The sequence below is a fragment of the Accipiter gentilis genome, chromosome 12 (assembly GCF_929443795.1).
Source record: "Accipiter gentilis chromosome 12, bAccGen1.1, whole genome shotgun sequence".
Lineage (NCBI taxonomy): Eukaryota > Metazoa > Chordata > Aves > Accipitriformes > Accipitridae > Astur > Astur gentilis.
The window spans coordinates 32704080-32722158 of NC_064891.1; the positions used below are offsets into that span (position 1 = coordinate 32704080).

Below are 18079 nucleotides of genomic sequence, written 5' to 3' on the forward strand. Positions count from 1 at the left end.
CTGGGGGCTTTGGGGGGGGGGGGGCGGGGGGGGAGCCCTGGTTTACGACTGTAGGATAATGTATGGCGGAATGATGTAAATGCCGTCTTTGTGGTCACTGGGACAGATGTGAATTTTCTGCCTTTAACTCTTCATTTGTTGAGGAAACCCGAGGGCTGGAAGCAGAACTGCTAAAGTTGCTTGTCAGTAAGATGAAAAGATTGGATTCTTTTTTTGCCTTCAGATATGGCATTGCTCTTTGCTGATTGATATTTATTTCTGCCATCAGTTGCTCTGCGTGAAGGCTTTACGTATCTGGCAGTATTGCTTTGAAACATGCTCTGTATCTTCAGCCACAAATTGTGAAATGGTCATTTAGGAATTAATGTCAACTGTGATGCAGTAGTTACAGCTTTCCTTTACGTTGTGACGGGCACTGATTCTTCCAGGTTGGTCCCTCTGTTTCCATTGGTGTAGATGAACGTTTGATGGATTTTAATGTACTTTTAATTTTGGATAGTCAGTTCCCATTTATTTTTGTAAACCTCTTGGTATATGTATAGAGCGATGGGGAGGCAGCGTTAAAAGGAGCTGTGGAAATTATATTAGTAGAGCCGGAGTGAAGCGGGAAATAAATTTGTTTGTAGGCATCCTGCTGAAAAAATGCCGCTGCCGTTGTGTGTGCTGTGATATGAGAAGTTGGATGCTGTTATTTCTCTGTGATAAAGCGGTTTTCCGTCTTACTGGCTCTTAGATTTTTACTTGGCGGTCTCTGTCAAACAACTGGCATTACTTTGCTCTCTGAGGTTCTTGATTTTTCTTCAGGGTTGTGGCTTTTACTTCAAAAACAAAAAAGAGGGGGCCTAATCCGTATTGGTAATTTGACAGTAGCAAAGCACGTTAAGTTAGTGGATGTTCGGATTCGGAATGACAGGGCAGTTGGGCACTGGGAAGCACACAGATCTGCCCTTTTTATGTGTCACCGTTTGCGTTTGAAAGATGCAAAAACTTGTGCAATGTATTGCCTTCTATAGCTCAGCAGGTTTTTTTGTGTATAAATCACAGTTCAGAGGCCTACAACCTCTGTTGTTGTAAATGCTGCTCTACAGAAAACTTCAGTTCGGATGTATCGTGGGGAAAAGGATGCAGCTTCTCGAGAGGGCACCGAGACTCAAACCTGCCCCTTTAAGGGCCAGGAAACTTCAGACCTTTTCTTCCCCCCTCTTTCCCACGTTACCTTCCCGAGAAAGTCCCTAGTGCTGGTTCAAGGCTTTGAACAACAAAATCCAGTTTAATTATTCACTGAGGATTTTCTCTGCCTATGCGTGCCGTGGGGCTGCCGCTCTTTACTGGTCTGGCACCGATGTCCCCAGAATATCGGGTTCTTGCGGAGGTTTGTCTGCCTCCTCAGGTACTTGAGGAACCGTCCTCCGTGGGCACGTCGGAGGGGAGGAAATGCATCTGCTTTCTAATTGTAAAGCTGCCTGCAGAACATCTGAGGGGCTAATTTAGTTCAGCGTTGCTCTTGCATGTTAGAGCAGCACCACTATTTCGGTAAAACAGTGCTGTTGCAGGGCTGCAATGTTGACATAAGCCTGGAGTTCTTTCAGTTTAACCACAAGGCTACACGCTTGAGTTATTAAATAATTTTTTTGTTTAATTGAACTATAATCTTTGTTAGTCTCCTAGCTGACAGCTGGGTTTTAATGCGTGCGAAATCAAAACGCTGCATCCAGGAGATGACACGCTCACTCGCTTCACGGCTAACACCACGGCTAACCACGGCTAACCGCAGCTCCAGCGCTGCGCCGCTGCTGCCAGTTCACCTTTGCGGGGTCCCAACCGCTGCGCCGCAGGTTTACTCTTCGCTCCCCTTTTTCGGGGAGTCGGGGGGGAAGGATGTGCCGGCGTTGGGGGGCGAGGAGCAGGCGAGATCAGCAAGCTCTGGAGGTGGAGGTCTCCCCTGGGGTGTCAGTCCCCAGCCATTTGTGCGCCCAGCAGCCCTGCGGTGCGTACCTGCGCCCTGTCATTTGCATGACAAAGCCGCTTCTTGTTGATGCATCTGTTGCCTGGAGGTGTTAGGCAGGATTAAAAAGCCGCCCCGGGGCGGCTGAATCTTTTTTTCCATCCTTGGAAGGACCCCACTGCCTGCAAACCGCCCAGGGGATGCACCCCTAGGGAAAGGGGGCCAGCGCCGGGACAGGGACCGTCTCTGATGGAGGTGGCCTCAGCTCTCTATGCCGGGGCAGAGAGAGGGAGCAAAGCTTTCTTGGAATGGGGAAAAAGTTACTTTCATCAGCATATGCAGGGGGAAAAAAAGCCTTTTTTTAAAAAAAAAAAAAAAAAAAAAAAAAGGCAAAAGCTTTACATTCTTGCTTTGTAAAATTCAAAATACAAATCTGTAGTCAGACACAACATGTCTAATAAGCCTTAAAAGAAGGAAGCTGAAGTGTAATTTCAGTGCAGCTTTTAGAGGGGACATGGTGTATAAGGAGGATTTCAAATCTTCCAAAAGCTGCTAGAGCGGTCTCATCTCCCCCGTTCTCCTCTTTTTCTAATTTTTAAAATTTTTTTATTTTACTGGCAACTGATTTGCCTTTTACAGGCTGTATTTGTAGGAGCAGGAGAGTATTAATTGCAAGTTCAGGTACAAGCCTCGTGCCGCCCTACGTATTCTTATCAGATAGCTGGGTAAGTGAAAAAGCAAAGCAGTTGGTTTGGGTGGCTGCAGGAGACGTGGCACGTGATGGTACTAAAACCGCAGTAACACCTGGTGAATGTGCATCCTGTGTGCTCGAGATATCTTCTGGTGGTTTCTCAGCGTCGTGGGGGTACTGAAGATGGGGAGATGGAGACAGCTGTTTGTTTTCTACCATGTGTGGGTTTTTTCTTGCTTTTTCGTTAACAAGACTAGTTTTGGGGTAGCAAACCTTTCTTGTCTGTGTGATGGGAACGTGGGGACAAAGGAGGCGGCTGAAGAAGAATCATTTCTCTGTGTTTTAAATTCATCCAGAAAATAATTTCGTCTTTGTTCCTTCCTCTTTCCCAATGAATTAAACTTTCTGTGGGAAGGTAGAGAGAATTTCTGCAACCTCCGTTTTGTCTGTTCTTATCTGTTCTTGGGGTCTGGGTTTATTTTTTTGTGGCTAAACTGTCTCTTTGTAGCAGCTGGAGGTGTTAAATAGGTCGGAGGATACAATCTATAAACACCTTACAGTGACTTGCAAAACACAGCATATCCATTTGAAAATGATGAAGAATTGTGCTGAGAGAGTTTGAACGCAAGGAACAACGTTTATACGCAGGACCTCCCTACCCTGCCCAAGTTCTGGATAGTCCTTGTGCGCTTCTGCGTGGCAAGGGGTATGGAGATAGCTCCTGTCTTGGAAGAGCTAACATCCCAGGAGAAATAGTGTGGATAATATGGACAGGAGGAAGGATGAAGGTAGAGAGAGCAAGAATGTGTGGCTACCGAGCCTCAGTAAGAGGGTTTTGTTTCCCTACCTGCATCTTGCTGTCCCTCTGAAAGCAGGCTGGTTCTCTTGCTTGTGGGGAATTTTTGGGACGCCAAGGGGAATGTATGGGAGCTGCAGAAGGACACGAACCTGATTTTTCATAACGTTGTCTTTTCCTGAGAGTTTGATCCTGCTGACTGTGCAGTGGCAGGCACTTGCGGGGAGCCGTGGTCAGCTGAAAGCTCCCTGGCCCGGTATGAAATGGGCTTTGTAGCACAGATGTTGGGGGCTCAGCTCCTGCTCCCGTATCGCCTATCAGAAACCTTTGCGCTAATTCCCAAGTTGGCATCGGAGCAGGATGCTCCAAGGGCCATAGGCAGCTGTGGTGCTGTCGCACGTCTCTTTCTTGCCCCTGCAACCCCAGACCCGTGCCTGGGGAAACGGGTTGCACGGGCAGCTGAGGGGCTCGACAAGCCGGGGCTGCTCGCCCAGCACTGAGGCTCTGCCGCTTCACCCTGTGCGGCACTTGTCTTCCCAATGAAGTCGAATTATGCTAATTAGCTCCTTAAATAACTTCGAAATCAGGTGCGGAGGAGCACAAATCTTCCCAACTCTGTGGAAGCAGAGAACTTGCCGGGGTTTATTCGGCTTTGCGCAGGGAGGAGTTTTAGCAGTATTTGCTGAGGGGCTTGGCGAGTCGAGCCAAATGCCAGCGCCAGGGGAGAAGAGGAATCTGCTCAGCGCTAATAGAGGGACCTCGCTGCTGCAAACGCGTCTTGTCAGCTGCTGGGACTCGAGCGTCGCAGCTGATCAGTCGAAGATACGAGGCAGGTCTCTGTGAAACACAGATCCAAGCCGTGAACGGTTCTGGGCCGAGTTTTGGTGGTGCTTTCTTTCCCCTCCCCCTTAATGAAATGAATTCTCCCTTTGGAAAAGGGGGAAGAAGAAGTTACTGCAGTGCCTCTTAGTTGTCTGAAGCTTGATCTGGATGCTCATGATAAGATGGCACGATCCAGGCAGAGTCTTATGTACATCTGTCCGTCATTAGCGTGTGGTCTTTGGGCACACGCTGGTGAAGAAAACAGTCCTTCTGCTTTTGCTGCCTTCTCCCTGTCAGGGTGATGCAACTAGCAAATCTGTCTAATTGTGAACGGGCAACGGGGAAAGAAAATGTTCTCCTGACGTCTCAGTCCAGAGGCAGCAATTGCGTGTGTGTGGCTTCAACGGAGGCATAATCAAAACCCCCACCCATTACAAATCATCAAAGCTGGAGCTTTTTTATATCAATATGTGTGTACGCTTATATCCTCAGTCTCCTTTTTTCTATATATCTAGGAGCTAATTCAATATAAACTGTAAACGGTGGGGCTGCTGCTTACATTGTAAGGCGGTTTAAAAGCAAAATGTCATTCCTGTTGTTTTGGTGCTGTGCCACCTCTTCTCCAACTTAATCCCAGCCCAGAAAAAAATAATAAGAATAGCTTGTTACGGGCTGCAAATGCCAGGGAGGATATGGCTCAAGAAGAAAGCCTGAAGCTCCACAGGTTCAGGCATCGAAAGAGGAAAAGACTTTTTCCAGGTAGTTGCAGCGCTGCATGGCTGCAGGCGTTGAAAAGCCTGGGTACCGCAGGCCTGGCTCCTCCCGAGTACTTAACTTCTGTTTATAGTTAGGGAAAACTCCTCCTGATACGGGAAGGAAATAACCCACACAAAAGCGTTTTACTGCTGCTGTAATATTTCTGAAGTCCTATTAGAGGCATGTGCTTTTTTGGCTAGCGGTAAAAACCTGTGTCTCTCAGAAGCAGGCAGACGTGCAGGAGTCTGCTTTAGTACAGACGCTGAACATTTTGCAGCCTGAGATCTGTGTCTCGTGTGGCCCGCTGTGGTCTCTTGCGTTGCTCTCGCGTGTGGCTGGTCCGAGGGGAATGCTGCCGCGAGCCGGGCAGCCTGCGGGTCTTCCACCTGGCGGAGGCAGGTTGTCCTCGGCGTGCGTCCTCCCCGCGGCTGCGGGGGAGCCACGTGCCGTGGTGCGCCGGTTGTGCCTCGATGACTGCCGTTTACACCAAACTGCCCCCGTCCTGGCTAGCTGGTGTTGGCCGTAAGGCGTGTTGGGCGTGAAGAGCGTTCTCATCTGGGTTTGGTCCCTTCTTGCAGGACGCTGGAGGGAAGGCGGCGCAGCTGCGTGGCGTGCTGCTCCTGCCCAGGCAGTTGGGGATTAGCGTCTCTGTCACTCCGGCCCTTCGAAAGCATTAGATTCACTTAAGAAAATTGCATTCGGAATAACTTAATCTAGCAACCCAATGGCTTCTATTTTGAGACTTGGATCTTGTGGATATGTTTATTTAGTTTGGGTTTCCCACTTCAAAGGAATCTGTCCTCTCAGCAAGAAAGTGATTGAGCACTTAAATAAAAATGTATTCATTGAATCTTTGGGATTGAGCTAAAAGTGCAGTCGGGAGTTAACGTGTGCACCAACTGTGCTAATCAGCCAGGGATTGCCTGTTCTCCTAAAGGGGAAGAAAAGTGGTCCAAAGTGCCTGAGGAGAAGTGGCATGCCTTCCCCCGGCTCCTGGCAGTGGTGTTGCTCGCTGATGCTTCAGGTTGAGATAAAGGACCTAGAATATCTTCGCCTGTGATCTTCAAAGATACTAAATCCCTCGTGTAGAAGAGCATTTTCATGGAGCCGAAAGGTCGACTTGACAGTTTGTTTATTTTCTTTAAGTGGCTGTGGGTATGGCTGAAGTTGAGGCACAAAATCAATAGGATGAGCTTAGTCAGCAAAAATTACGAGTGTAAAGTTACAAGGCTTTGATTGAATATTTATTAAATGGGCAGCTTAACTTAGAAGTAAGCATGCTGTTGTCACCAGCTGTAACACGTAAACCAGAGAATCACTTTGGTTAGGAGTTATTAGCCAAGCCAGAGAGTAGTTAATTCCCAAAGGTGTCTTGTCTACCCAAGCACTTTCAGTACTCTAGCCCTGTACTTCAAACGGCGCTGCGCAAGTCAGCGGGCAGGTCTGCTTCACCCAGGCCAGTGCACGGGGGAGAAGTCCCTTGGGGGAGCCTGTGACTTCACGCACACGTTTGCCACGAAGTACCTTCTGAAAATGCTGGTGCTTCGAACAAAGCTGATGGCAGCCCAGCTCCCTCCTTGGCTGACTTGAATGGAGCTCCGGATGGGGATGCAGGGGTTATCCAAAGAAAACCAGTCTGGAAATGGTCTGATTCGTCACGTACATCCAGAAAAATAGGGAAAGGGAACGTGGGGCTTTTGTTGGGCAGTTCTGTTGGCTCAGAGGTGGAGAGTGGTGAGCTCTGAAAAGCTGTCCCTATAGGACCTGTATTTCTGGGTTGGGGTCCTAGTGACACTGGCTGCTCAGAGCCAACGCTTTGTCTCAGTCACTGGTCACTTAGCTATGCCGTAAGGCTCTATTTCCTCAATTTTCTGCCTCTCTGTATTTCAGAACTGCCTCAGAGATTTATCTTTGTGACCGTCTGTTGTCTCTCCACAGTTCTGGCATATTTTCTTGCCTTGATCTTTCTTCATTCTCCCCAAATCTTGCATTGGCAAGCTTTGTCTAGCGTAAAAAAAAGTACAATATGGACGTGACGATTAAAGGTGTCAACGCTTGTCAAATGCAGACCGTGCTTGGGGAGAAGGCCTTTTCCCTGGCTATGCGCTAAAACGCAGATAAACCGTGTCCAGCCATGCAAATGTGTTTACTTTGTTAAAATGCCACCATCCAGCGATTTGTTTAGGGCCTGTAGTTTCTAAAGTTTGACTGCTGCTGTATCAGATGTAGGAAGCTGCAGTTACAAGTGGTAATTGTGGGTTTGGTTGCACTGTATCCCTCCCACCCCCAGTCCTGTACTGCTTTCACTGCAGTTTTGTATAACTCCCGTGTACCCCCACCGTGAGCAAGGTTCCCGCCAGCGACCCGCGTTCCGTCTCGCGCAGCCACGCCGCAAAACAGCGCTGCGGCGCATTTTTCCGAATTCAGTTTTACAAAGTGGCTTCCTTCTCACATCCGTGCCCTCTCCTCAATTTCGGGTTTTGTGGCAGCTTGTTTCATCGTGTGGTTCTCCGTGCAGCCTGGTTGGCAGCTTTTCTGTTTCTTAAACTCAAGAAGCACTTGTTAGAGAAAAGTTGAGGTGAAGCAGGAGAGTAGCCGGGCTTGACACCAATTCAGGGACCCCTCCGAATTGGGGGAGACTCTGATTTCTTCCCCCTCAACGTCTGCACGTGAGTTAGCCCCTGCGAAAGGTAAAAATGGCCCCTAGGTTCACGTACAGGTCCTCTTCCCTCAAATAAAAACGCAGGCGCAGGTTCAGCCTCTTGAGGAGCTTTTGGGAGCAGGGCGGGAGCGAGCAGGTGGGTGATGGTCAGGTGTAGGAGCCCGGGGCGGTGGGACAGGCTGCGGCGTGCCCGGGTCCCCTCCAGGCTGCTGGGGATGGAGACGGAAAGGAAAAGTGAGCTCACCGAGCTGGCGCTGGGAGAGCTTTTGAGGATATTGAGGAAACAAGCCATCCATCGAACATACGAAAATACATTTTGAAAAACGTAAGCAATTAAAATGATTTACCCGGGAGAACGCCCCTAAAGCTTTTTGTTTCCGACACTAGTATGCTGGGTTGTATTCGTGTCTGTTCTTTACTGCCCAGTTTCCTCCTGCGCACCACTGAAGTTCGGCTTAAAAAATAAGTTTGAACTGAGCCTGTTGGATTTGGAAAATTTGTTAAGCAAAACCTTCTCTCTCGCACATTATTTCATGTCTTAAATACTCCTGGTATAGGGAGAAAAGGAAGCTGTGCTGGATTTAAAGGAAAAAAGAAATAAAACTTTAAAAAGCTTAGCTCTTAAGCGCGTGGATTCTTCTGGTTCTGTTGAGACTTTTTTTCCCTCTCTCAGTTATTTTGAGGTTATTTTTAAGATAACAGTGCAGAGATCCCGTTTTAGATGTAAATCTTCAGAAGGAAAACTTGGAATAGGAGAACGGCCAAAAAATGCTAATTTATTAGGCAACTCCCCAGACAGTTGGAGAGCACTATTGCAAACACTTTTTTAAACTGGCAACTACTAAGCTTCTTATTGGAGTGACCTGTAAAAGATTACTTCATACTTTGTAGTAAGGAAATACTGAGAGACTCTAGGAGAGCTGGTCAAAATGCTGTTTTGCTTGAAACTTTTTTAATGCAAGGGCCCTCCCAAAACAACTTGTGTAGAAAGCTTTCCCTGTTTCTTTGAAACTTTAAATCCTTCCTTTTCTTTCTTTTTCTTTCCAGGGATATGCCTGTAAGTGAGAATATTGCAGGCTAATGGGGTAGAACAATAAATATTCAGTGGGGAAATGTGGTTTAATCAAAGGCTGTTCAGAAGCCCCTGTGTTTGGGGCACAGGCAGACTTTTTAGGAGAAGGAGATTTCAGAGGGGGTTTTGTGGAGCTTGTCTTCCAGCTCTGGCTCCAGGACTGCAAGTAAATACATTCAGTTAGTTAAACAGTTGTGCTCACCGCGCAAAAAATGCCCTCCTCCATTAAATGAATCTCTCTGGCCAACATCTAGTGGACAAAGCGTTTTTTCAGGTTCAGTCAGCAGAAGAGCCTGCGGGTGGGTCTTGCATTTCTCTTCTGGAGGTGGCATTTCGCAGCCCGGGAGCCCGTAGCTCACAAGTCGGCCGCGGGCTGATGTTGGCCTTTCGTGTGTTACCTGCGACCCCTCTCCGCTGCTGGGCTCGGTGGGTTCTCCCGGGGGGGAACGGCCGGTTAAGGCGGTGGCTGAGATTTCAGCCCAGGCGGTTAAGCCAGGACTGGGAGAGCTGCTTCTAGTAACGCAAGTGCCGCTGGTAGGTTTTAGCTGTTTTGGGGGGTGGAGCAAAAGTTTGTGCCTGTGCAATTAAGCATGAAATAGGTAAATTCTGTGTATAATTACCCAAGGTAGAGGCTAGCATGAGGACGTGACCCGTGGAAATCGCAGTGCGTCAGTGGCTGCCGGCAGATTCCCTGGCACCCACGCTGGCTTGGGCAGGGGGGGGGTCATGTCCTCCGCCTCCCCCCACCCTGCTCCCAAAAGCAGAGGCACAGTCTGGGAGGAGGCTCCTGCAAATGAGGAACCAAAAAAGCAACATTCGTTCAGAGATTTAGAGGAAGGTGACGGCAGAGGTGGGAACAAAATCCACGTTTCCTGAGTTTGCTTCGGGACCCCACCTGAAAGACAGCTCGCTTGTAAAGATATGTTTCTTGGGCTGGTGGTTTGGGGTTTTTTTTTACATGAAAACAAACCGAAAATCTGAGAAAGTAAAAAAAAAAAAATCTGAGGGAGGGAATAAGAGAATTAAAAGCAATGCAGATAAAAAGAAAGTTGGTGTCAGTGCAGGCTGTGGCTGTGTTTCATACCCAGCCGTTCAGTTAAGGACCAACCAATCCTACTGACATTTCTAAGTAAGAGCAAGGAGGGTCTTAAGAAAATTAGCTTAAAAACTTTCTCTCAAAAAGCAGACTTTGTTTTTTTCTCATTTCCCTCCCTGCCGTCTCAGCAGCACCCGCATCTTCCCACTGTGTTTTCTGTTTGCTCTCCTCCCGCAGGGGGAGCAGGCCGCTTGCCCTCAGCATCATTATTTGCAACCCCCACTTTTGTCTCCGTTCCTGTCTCAGAAATTCAGTGCAAACGCGCTTAGATAACCAGCACGGTGCCCTCCCTCTCCCAGGAGCTGCCATTGATTCGTGGCTCTGGCACACGATGCTCTGGGGACGGCCGACCAGGGCTTCTCAGCCAGCTCCCCTGGGCACCGGCATGGTGGGGATTTCGTCTTTCACCGTGGAGCTGGGACGCCCTTACTCAGCTGCTTCTCAAAGCAGCTTTTTTTGGGACAGCGTCTTGGCAGCAATAGCATCTGTCTTTCTCTTCCAGCGGTGCTGGGCACCCGCCGTGGCCTCAGCGGTGTCCATGCTCTGCACCTCAGCAGCCTCTGGTGGGAAGAGTGCTTTCCAAGGAGGTGCCGGCTGGTTTGAAGCTGGAGGCTTTAAACTTCTCCCTGGGCATCCTGAAATACCTGCAGCTTTAATGTGCGCCGAGGCTGTGCTCGCTGGAGGACAGCTCTCAGCGGACTATCTGTGTCCCTTGAGCGGTGGCATCGCCTCCCTGGGGTTACCCAGGTCATCGGCGTTGTCTTCTTTTTTCTTCGCAGCTCCGTAGCCTACACACGGCGGCCACAGCACATCCCCCAGCACGCACCGCAGCCAAACCTAAAACTCAAGTTTGTTGCAGTCATGCAGGTCGCCACTTTGCGGGGATCAGGATTTAAGGAACTGGTGAGGTTTGTTGTCAGGTCCCCTGCCTCTCCCTAACGTGGTCACCAAAAAGTCCTGCGTGAGGAGAAGTTGTGACTCTGCTTGGGCAGAGAGAGCTACCTGTGCGGGTTGTGTGGTGGGCTGCGCAGGATGAAAAGCTGGCTGACAGCCTTTGTGTGCCTCTTTTGGGCTAAATGGTGTCTCTTAAATTTCAGTGAATAGCTGCAAAAAAGTAGCAAGCTTTCAAGGGAAAGTATCAAGTAGCAAGTGAATCCTCTGCAAATGAACACAAAAGTCCCTGGAAGGGAAAATAAGCAGTAATTACAGTAAACCATACTTTTTCATCACAGTAATGGTTTGACGCTGAAAGGCAGGGTTGCAGTATTATATAAAAGTGATTTCTCTGCTGCTGTTTCTTCATAGTGGCGAGTGTTTTGGAGGCCTTTGCAGTGCTACGCGTGTTGCTTGCTCAGTTTCTGGAGGCTGGCATTCATTTCCAGATACTTGAGACTCCTTGTGGGATAGGCAGAAGTTGAATTAGCTGCCCTGCCAACATGGCAGCAGATACCTCAATTTACGGTGACTGCTCCAGCTCTCTGTATCTTGATGCTCTTTCCTCAGTGTTGCTTCATGAGCATCCCTCTGGTTATCAGAGTGGACACCAGAGCCACAAAGAATTAGTCCTGATTTAAGAAAGCAGGCCGAGCAGAGGAAGCAGTAAATTTGCTGGGGATGGCAGGAGAATAGCAGAGGGGGGGAAAAAAACCCAAACCCTTAGATTAACACAGAAAAGACTTCTGTCTTAATACTGCTAAAAAACTATAAGCTTTTACATCTTGGTAAAGAGCTTGCTACGTTTGGCTCTGGTTTCAGCCTCAGTGTGGTTGGCGTGTGTTAAGGAACAGTCAAAGTAAAAATGAGACACTTTCCCAGCCTTGAAATGACAGGGACATAAGCTCTGTGTCCACAGGGAGGGAGGGCAGATCCCTTTGCTGTTGTCTTTGAGTCGGGGTTTTAATGACTACAGGGAAAAAAAGGAGTGTTAGAACAGCAAAAGAAAAACGATACAGCTAAGAGGAAATTATTTTTATTGCTAATACATGGGTGCTCATAGTGTTTAATTCTTTACAGCTTATAATGTTTAATTCTTTACAGCTTATGCTTTATTTGCACATTCTTCCTTCCTCACCACTCTGCACGCTGTAGTGGCAGCTACCATATTTCAAAATTACTGCTCTTAAAAGCTCCTATTCAGTGGTTTTAGCATGAATAAAAATATTCGTCGAAGTAGCGGTAGTGCCCGGACTGGTCAGCGTATGGACACAGAGCGGTTCAGCTGCTGTGCCCTCCCAGGCTCTCGTTTTATACATCCTCCTTATCCCCCCTCCTCTCCACTGGTAAGTTTTTAAAGTTCCCTGGAAATATTTTTTCAGGGCAGTGTAGACATACGTTTAATCGAAGTTCAGGACAGTCTTTCTCTGTAGAGATTTACTTTTGTTTTCACTAGCAAAGCCAGATGAGGAGAGAGGAGGAGCGTGGGAGCATTTGGTGCCCCTGGAAACAATATTGTGGCAAGAGTAGTTTTAAGGCAGCCTAAGAGTTGTCTGTACGACTGGAGGAGAGGGAGTCTTAGAGGAAGCTTTGCGGCATTTTACACTTTTAGGTCATTATTTATCTTTTTAGATAACTAATGGGGATTTAGTGTTCGTTTGCCACGTGCCGCGTGTCTGGTTTAGGGTAAAAGTGAACCGCTGTCAGGTTGCTACAAGGAGCTGCAGAGGTGAGGCGACAGCCTGGGCATCTGCATTATTTTGCCTTGCATCAGGTGCTAAAAGTCACTAAACGTACCATGAGTCACAATATTTTTTCCCAATTTGACTCGCTTGCCCAATCGTATTTTTACTTCAGCCTTTAGGCTTGAAAAAGCATGTGCATAATCAGTTCATTTTGTGTGGTCTAGGCTATAAAAATGCCCCCTCTGTTCTTTCCATATGAAAAACGTGTTTTTAATTTTGGGGAACTTATATAATTTTCTGTGCTTTCTTTTGTATCTGAGATTAAAAACAAATGCTCCCTTCCCCTAACTTTGCATGTTCCAATTACGGAGTTGTGAAAATAAGTCATCCTTCAGCTTTTGTTACTTTAAAACAGCTATCGGTGATGTCAGAGTCAATACTAAAAGCATTAAGAATGCTGGCAGAATGTAATGCAGCTGCAATCCAACATGATGTTGGAAATGGGGTTGAGAGCATAAAGGCTTTCCATATTCCCAGGGCGCACAACTGCTCGCGGCCTTGGCTTTGATCTCTTCAAAGGCTGCTGCCTCCTCCTAGATGGAGAGACTTGGCTGCCACTCGCTCGCATTGAAAAAAGGCAGAGGTCTCTATTCAGGCAGAAATCAATCACTGTGCAGAAACAATTATGTGTAATTCAACCATCATGAAAACAGGGCGAGATTATGGGTTTGTTACCTGAGTGACTGCGTGGAGATGGGGAGCAGCGGACGCGGGAGTCCTGCTGACATGCCACATCTTGATGACAATTATAGACACATGAATGATGTGGCGGGCGGGGGCGGCGAGATGACAAATGCTGGTCACGCTGTCCAGCAGAGCAGAAAATGAGGTTACAATTGGGAGATAATGTTTGCATATGTAACCATATTTCAGCAAGCTGGGCAACTTCAGGGAATAGCGGAGACGGGCGATCGTAAACAAAGTCAGTGTGTGCCATGGCTATCAGCTTTCTACAATACAGAAATGTGTAAGTGCAGTGAGAAACCTGGGTGCCGCGTCCCGAAGAGCTGCTTGTTTAAAACAGCCTAGCAGCGTTTTTGGGGAGGGGAGGGAAGAATTGCCTGGGAAAAGGAGAAGTCTCCCAAGTTTGGTGCTCAGAAAGCAGAGGAAGCAAACGAAAATCCTTCTCCATCTCTCCGTGTCTCTGGACAGGGTGATGTTAACACGGCAAGGAGAGATTTTGCTGTTTACGAACGGCATTGACGAGCACGTCTCGCATCTCCTGCCTTCCCCTCCCAGCGGGGATTTAGGCTAGTCTCGTGGTAGCGCATCTCTGAGCGAAAGCGTTCTTAGATTTGCATGGTAACATTTTGGCTGGAAGTAGGCTGTTGGTAGTGTGACGTGATGCTCAAAATATCTTCTGATGTATAATGGCCTCCTTTAATTAGGAACCTTTTTTTTTTTTCCTTCCCCTGAGTGGTGAGCAATAGCTGACTGTCTTTAAAAAGAGAACTGGCATGTGTAGTATCTGCCATGAGAATATTTATTTAAAGTATTATTGCCTATAAAGTCTTAAAATAGTTTTCCTCCCAAAAAGGCGAAATAAAACACAGATGACTGATTATAAAATGGTATCCTTGCTCAGTTTGGTACACAGGATGAGCTTTACCTTTTATACTTCTCAGGCTTAGACATCAGAGGCGCAAGAAGCTGCTTTGAGTTACAGATCTTCAAACAATAAGTCAAAACAAAAAATCAATCCCTCCAGTCCCTGGGTGCAGTTAGCTAAAGATAAAAGAGAAAAATAAAGTTATGCTAAAGCAGATAGAGGAAAGGAACAGATATGCCAAGGAAACACAGAGGACAAGTGCAGAGTTGAAGTGGGCCTAGTATGAGCCAACATCAATGAATTTTTATCTTATCAAAAAGTTTTAGGGTTGCCAATTCTTTTCAAACTGGATCCACTCTGCTCCGGGGCTGCCTGAAGCGTTGTCTTCAATGAAAGTTGCTTCTCCCCACCCTCCGCATACCTCCCTCTCACTCCTAAATGTAATCATACACAGGGATTAGGCTGTACCTCACTCAAGGTACGAAACTTCTCTGAAGACTTCAACAGTAAATTAAGGACTCTTGATAATCCCTTGTTATTACAAATATGAACTGAGATTTATTTCTAAGTATTTGGTGAAAGATGCATAATCTCAAAAAAAAGTAAAACCATTTCCTTCTGGGGATATTTCCCCCCCTCCCTCTAGCCTCCCAATAAATTTAAATTGCAAAGGAATTTTAAAAATAGATTTAAAAAAAAGATTAACAGAATTTTTTTAACCCTTTCTGATAGCCGATTCTTGAAATTTTTAATGCCAGTTAACTGTCTTGATTGAATCAAGTATGTGGCTTAAGCCTTAACCCATAAAGAAGAGAGCATCACGCTCCAAAGTTGCGATACACAAGCTAAATCCCTTTGTGTGCCTCTTCAGGATTGCCATCTCGGGATGTAGTCAAAGCAGAAGAGCCTTCTTTGGGAAGAGGTCTGTTGGCTGGGAGCTACTTCTCTTTCTGTTGCATCTTTAAAGGTGTTTATAATAGGGGCCAGCACGCATGTTCAGGTCCCGTCAGGAGGAGCTCAAGGCATCTGTCGGCATCCCTAGCTCGGGATGGCTGGTGCTTGTACCTGCCCACAGGCATGAGAGAGGCAGATGGGAGTGGGTAATACTTCAGGTAATAGCTACTGCAACAGCAGCAAACACATTTATCCAACCGAAAGCGATTAGTAGACATGGATCATGTCTGGATACGCACTAGATATGCACTAATATTCAAAGGTTTTGGGAAAGTCTAGTTGATGCACAGCTTCAGCCCGGTAGCTGATGTTTTAAGGCCCTGTTTCCCATCTGCAGTGCGGCGTAATATCCATTTTATAGGTGGGATAACAGAGCAGAAGAGGAAGAATAAAGAATTCAGGATATGCAGATGCAAGTAAGCTGAGGCAAGAGTATTGATGTTAGTTCTTGCTCTTCATTGAGAATTTGAGGACACATTTTCAGACAGCTGCCTGGTAACCTGAGGCTGGTTCTTCTCACTTCAGGCTGCTGAACTGCTGCCTTTGATGCTTTGAGAAAAACATAAATCATGCTTTTCTATGTAAACAATTGGATGAGCTGCTACAGAGGTGTTTATGGGACTACGAACTGAACGGGAAAAGGGTTAGTAAGTATAGATGTTACTGGGAGATAAGGTGTGGAAGATGTGGCCCACGATGTGAAAAAATGATATCTCCAGTCAGCCATTTTGATAAGGTAGAAGTTACTGTAGGTAACTCTACTCAGAAGAAACATGCAGCCAGTTACTGCCTTAAAAAAAAAACATTAAAATCTGCAGCTTGGTAATTATTCCCATTCATTTCTGGGTAGATTGCATCTTAAAGATAATATTTTTTAAATTGCTTTAATAGTTCTCTCCTTAGGGTTGCCTTCTTTGAAGTGAAGAGCAACATGGCACGATACCTCTCATCAGGAGCTGCTGCACGAGGGGCTGAGCTGAAGCTGGAGGCTGCCTAGCTGCAGCTGGGTGTTGCAGAGCTGCTTTCGTCCTTTACCAGTTGTAGTGTCCTCCAGTCCCAGCTGTAGGTGAAGTCTCGTCAGCAGTAATTGTCAGTCTCTCAGAAGAAACATCCTATGTTTTGCGGTGGCAAAAGAGGCTCCGGGGCTTGGTATTCAAAATGCTGGGTATGGGAGACGCTGCTTAGTGACTGGCGTGGTCTTGCAAAAGTCAGTGGGAAGAAGACCGGTAGTCCTTGGGACGGCTGATGCAGAGCAAAGATTGCTGCAAAACGATAAATCCTGCCCAGAGAAGGGGGGCACGCGAGGCACGTAGTGCCTTGTGATCCTTTCCGTGTCCTTCCTGAAGGGTGCTAAGCACAAGCTTCGAAACGTGTTGGTTTGAATCAGGATGAACGAGGAGACTTACTGGGCTTAAACCACCCAATCTGAAAGGGACAGTGCCTCAACTGAACTTGGAGAGTATTTTGCTTTTTTTTGTGTTTGTCTGAAGTGTGTGTCGAATGGAAACAAAGGACGGGGCAGAGGTGAATGGGAGCCGCAGCGCTCTGCCTGGCCTCTCTGCCCCTCCTGCCCTGGGAAAGCGAGCCCGCACCTAGTCGCTTTGGGGAGCGTCAGCCATCTCCCTTTCCCGTTTCAAATACGTTGATTAAAGTACTGGAGATAAATGTGTTGACTGGGCCTGTTTCCTCTCAGCGTGGGACTTTTCTTTCTTTGTCTTTTTTTTTGATCTGGCCTAGCTGAGCATCCCAGCAATAGCAGCTAATTGATTTAGCCTGTGTCAACTCACCGCAGTACAGACACTCGGTTATTTCAGCTCTCCCAGTACGGCGTGCGGGGCATAAAACCAGTAGCCAAATGCTGCGTCAGGCTGGGACGGAGCAGGGGCTAAACGCAGAGCAAGGCCGAGCCGTGGAGGTGTGCGGTGGGGAGCCGGTGCACCCATCCCGCGGGAAGCCGGAGCTTGCGGGACGGCGGGGCGGGCGCGATTTCTCAAAGCTGGCCTACTTAGCCTCTAAAGTAAACGCCAATTTACGGTCTTCTTAGTAGGGAGGGAGCAGTCCAATAACGCCGGGGTAACTTTCTTGCCAGCAACGCTCCTCGTTCAGGGCAGCATTTAACTTTGTCTAATTGGGGCGCTCGGGTTTCAACAGCCGGCTTGCAAAAACGGCAGACAACCTGAAGGTGCCAAATGATCTCTTAGACGCCGGTGATGCATAGCCCGTGTCCCTCTGGGAGGGATGCCCCGGCTTGGGTCCTCCGGTGGGTGGCACAGGCTCCGGGGGCTGCTCGTCGGCGTGAGCAGGTACTTCTTGGGGACACACACACACGGGACGGAGCCCTCCCGTGTTGGGAGCGGGAGCACCGGCAGCCCGCGAGGAAAGGGTCCGAAACGAGGAGTCGGTTGTGTCGGCAGGAGCGAGGGGCGACCACCCTGACCTCCCAGCGGGCACGTTGCTGCCCTGAGGTCGCTCCGGCAGCAAGGAGCCCTCTGTGGGGACGCTGGCTCAAAGGTCTGCCCTGTTCAACTTCTGTCCCGCTGGAGCCGAGCCTTAAATAACAGGCAGATGTTTGCAGAGCGTGTATTATGGAAATCAGACCAGTCATAACTTGACTGCTCTAAAATAATGCGCGTCTCTTCAGAAGAGTGGTGGCTTAGTTTTTTTTGGCTGGAGGCAGAGACAAATTTGTGTGCGCAAGGCAGCGGCCTGTGTGGGGCGGCCGGGGGCCAAGCCGTGCCATTCCCACCCCTCGGGGCACTCGGGCCATCCCGGGGCAGCACCGACGGCGGGAGGATTTTGCTCCTTCCCACTTCTCCTGGCTCCCCTCCTCCTCCTCGGCCCCTGCCCAGAGAGAGAGGGGCGGGCGTCGTGGCAATTAGGAGGTTGCCGTCGCGGCAATTAGGAGTTTGCTGGTGCGGCCGGTTGTGCAGCTGCTGATTTGCATGTCTGCCTACGTCGGGCAACTTTCACATCTCTCCACTTTCCTCCCCGGGGCCGCCAGCGCACGGCTGTGTCCCACGAGCTCCTTCCCACGACTCCGATGCCCCGAATCGGTGGG

General features: G+C 48.2%; 1 protein-coding gene across 5 annotated transcripts in view; it reads left to right on the forward strand.

The window, feature by feature from the left end:
- The window catches only part of LEF1 (lymphoid enhancer binding factor 1), a 70676-nt gene that overhangs the window by 3803 nt on the left and 48794 nt on the right, over positions 1–18079 (forward strand). The window lies entirely within an intron of this gene.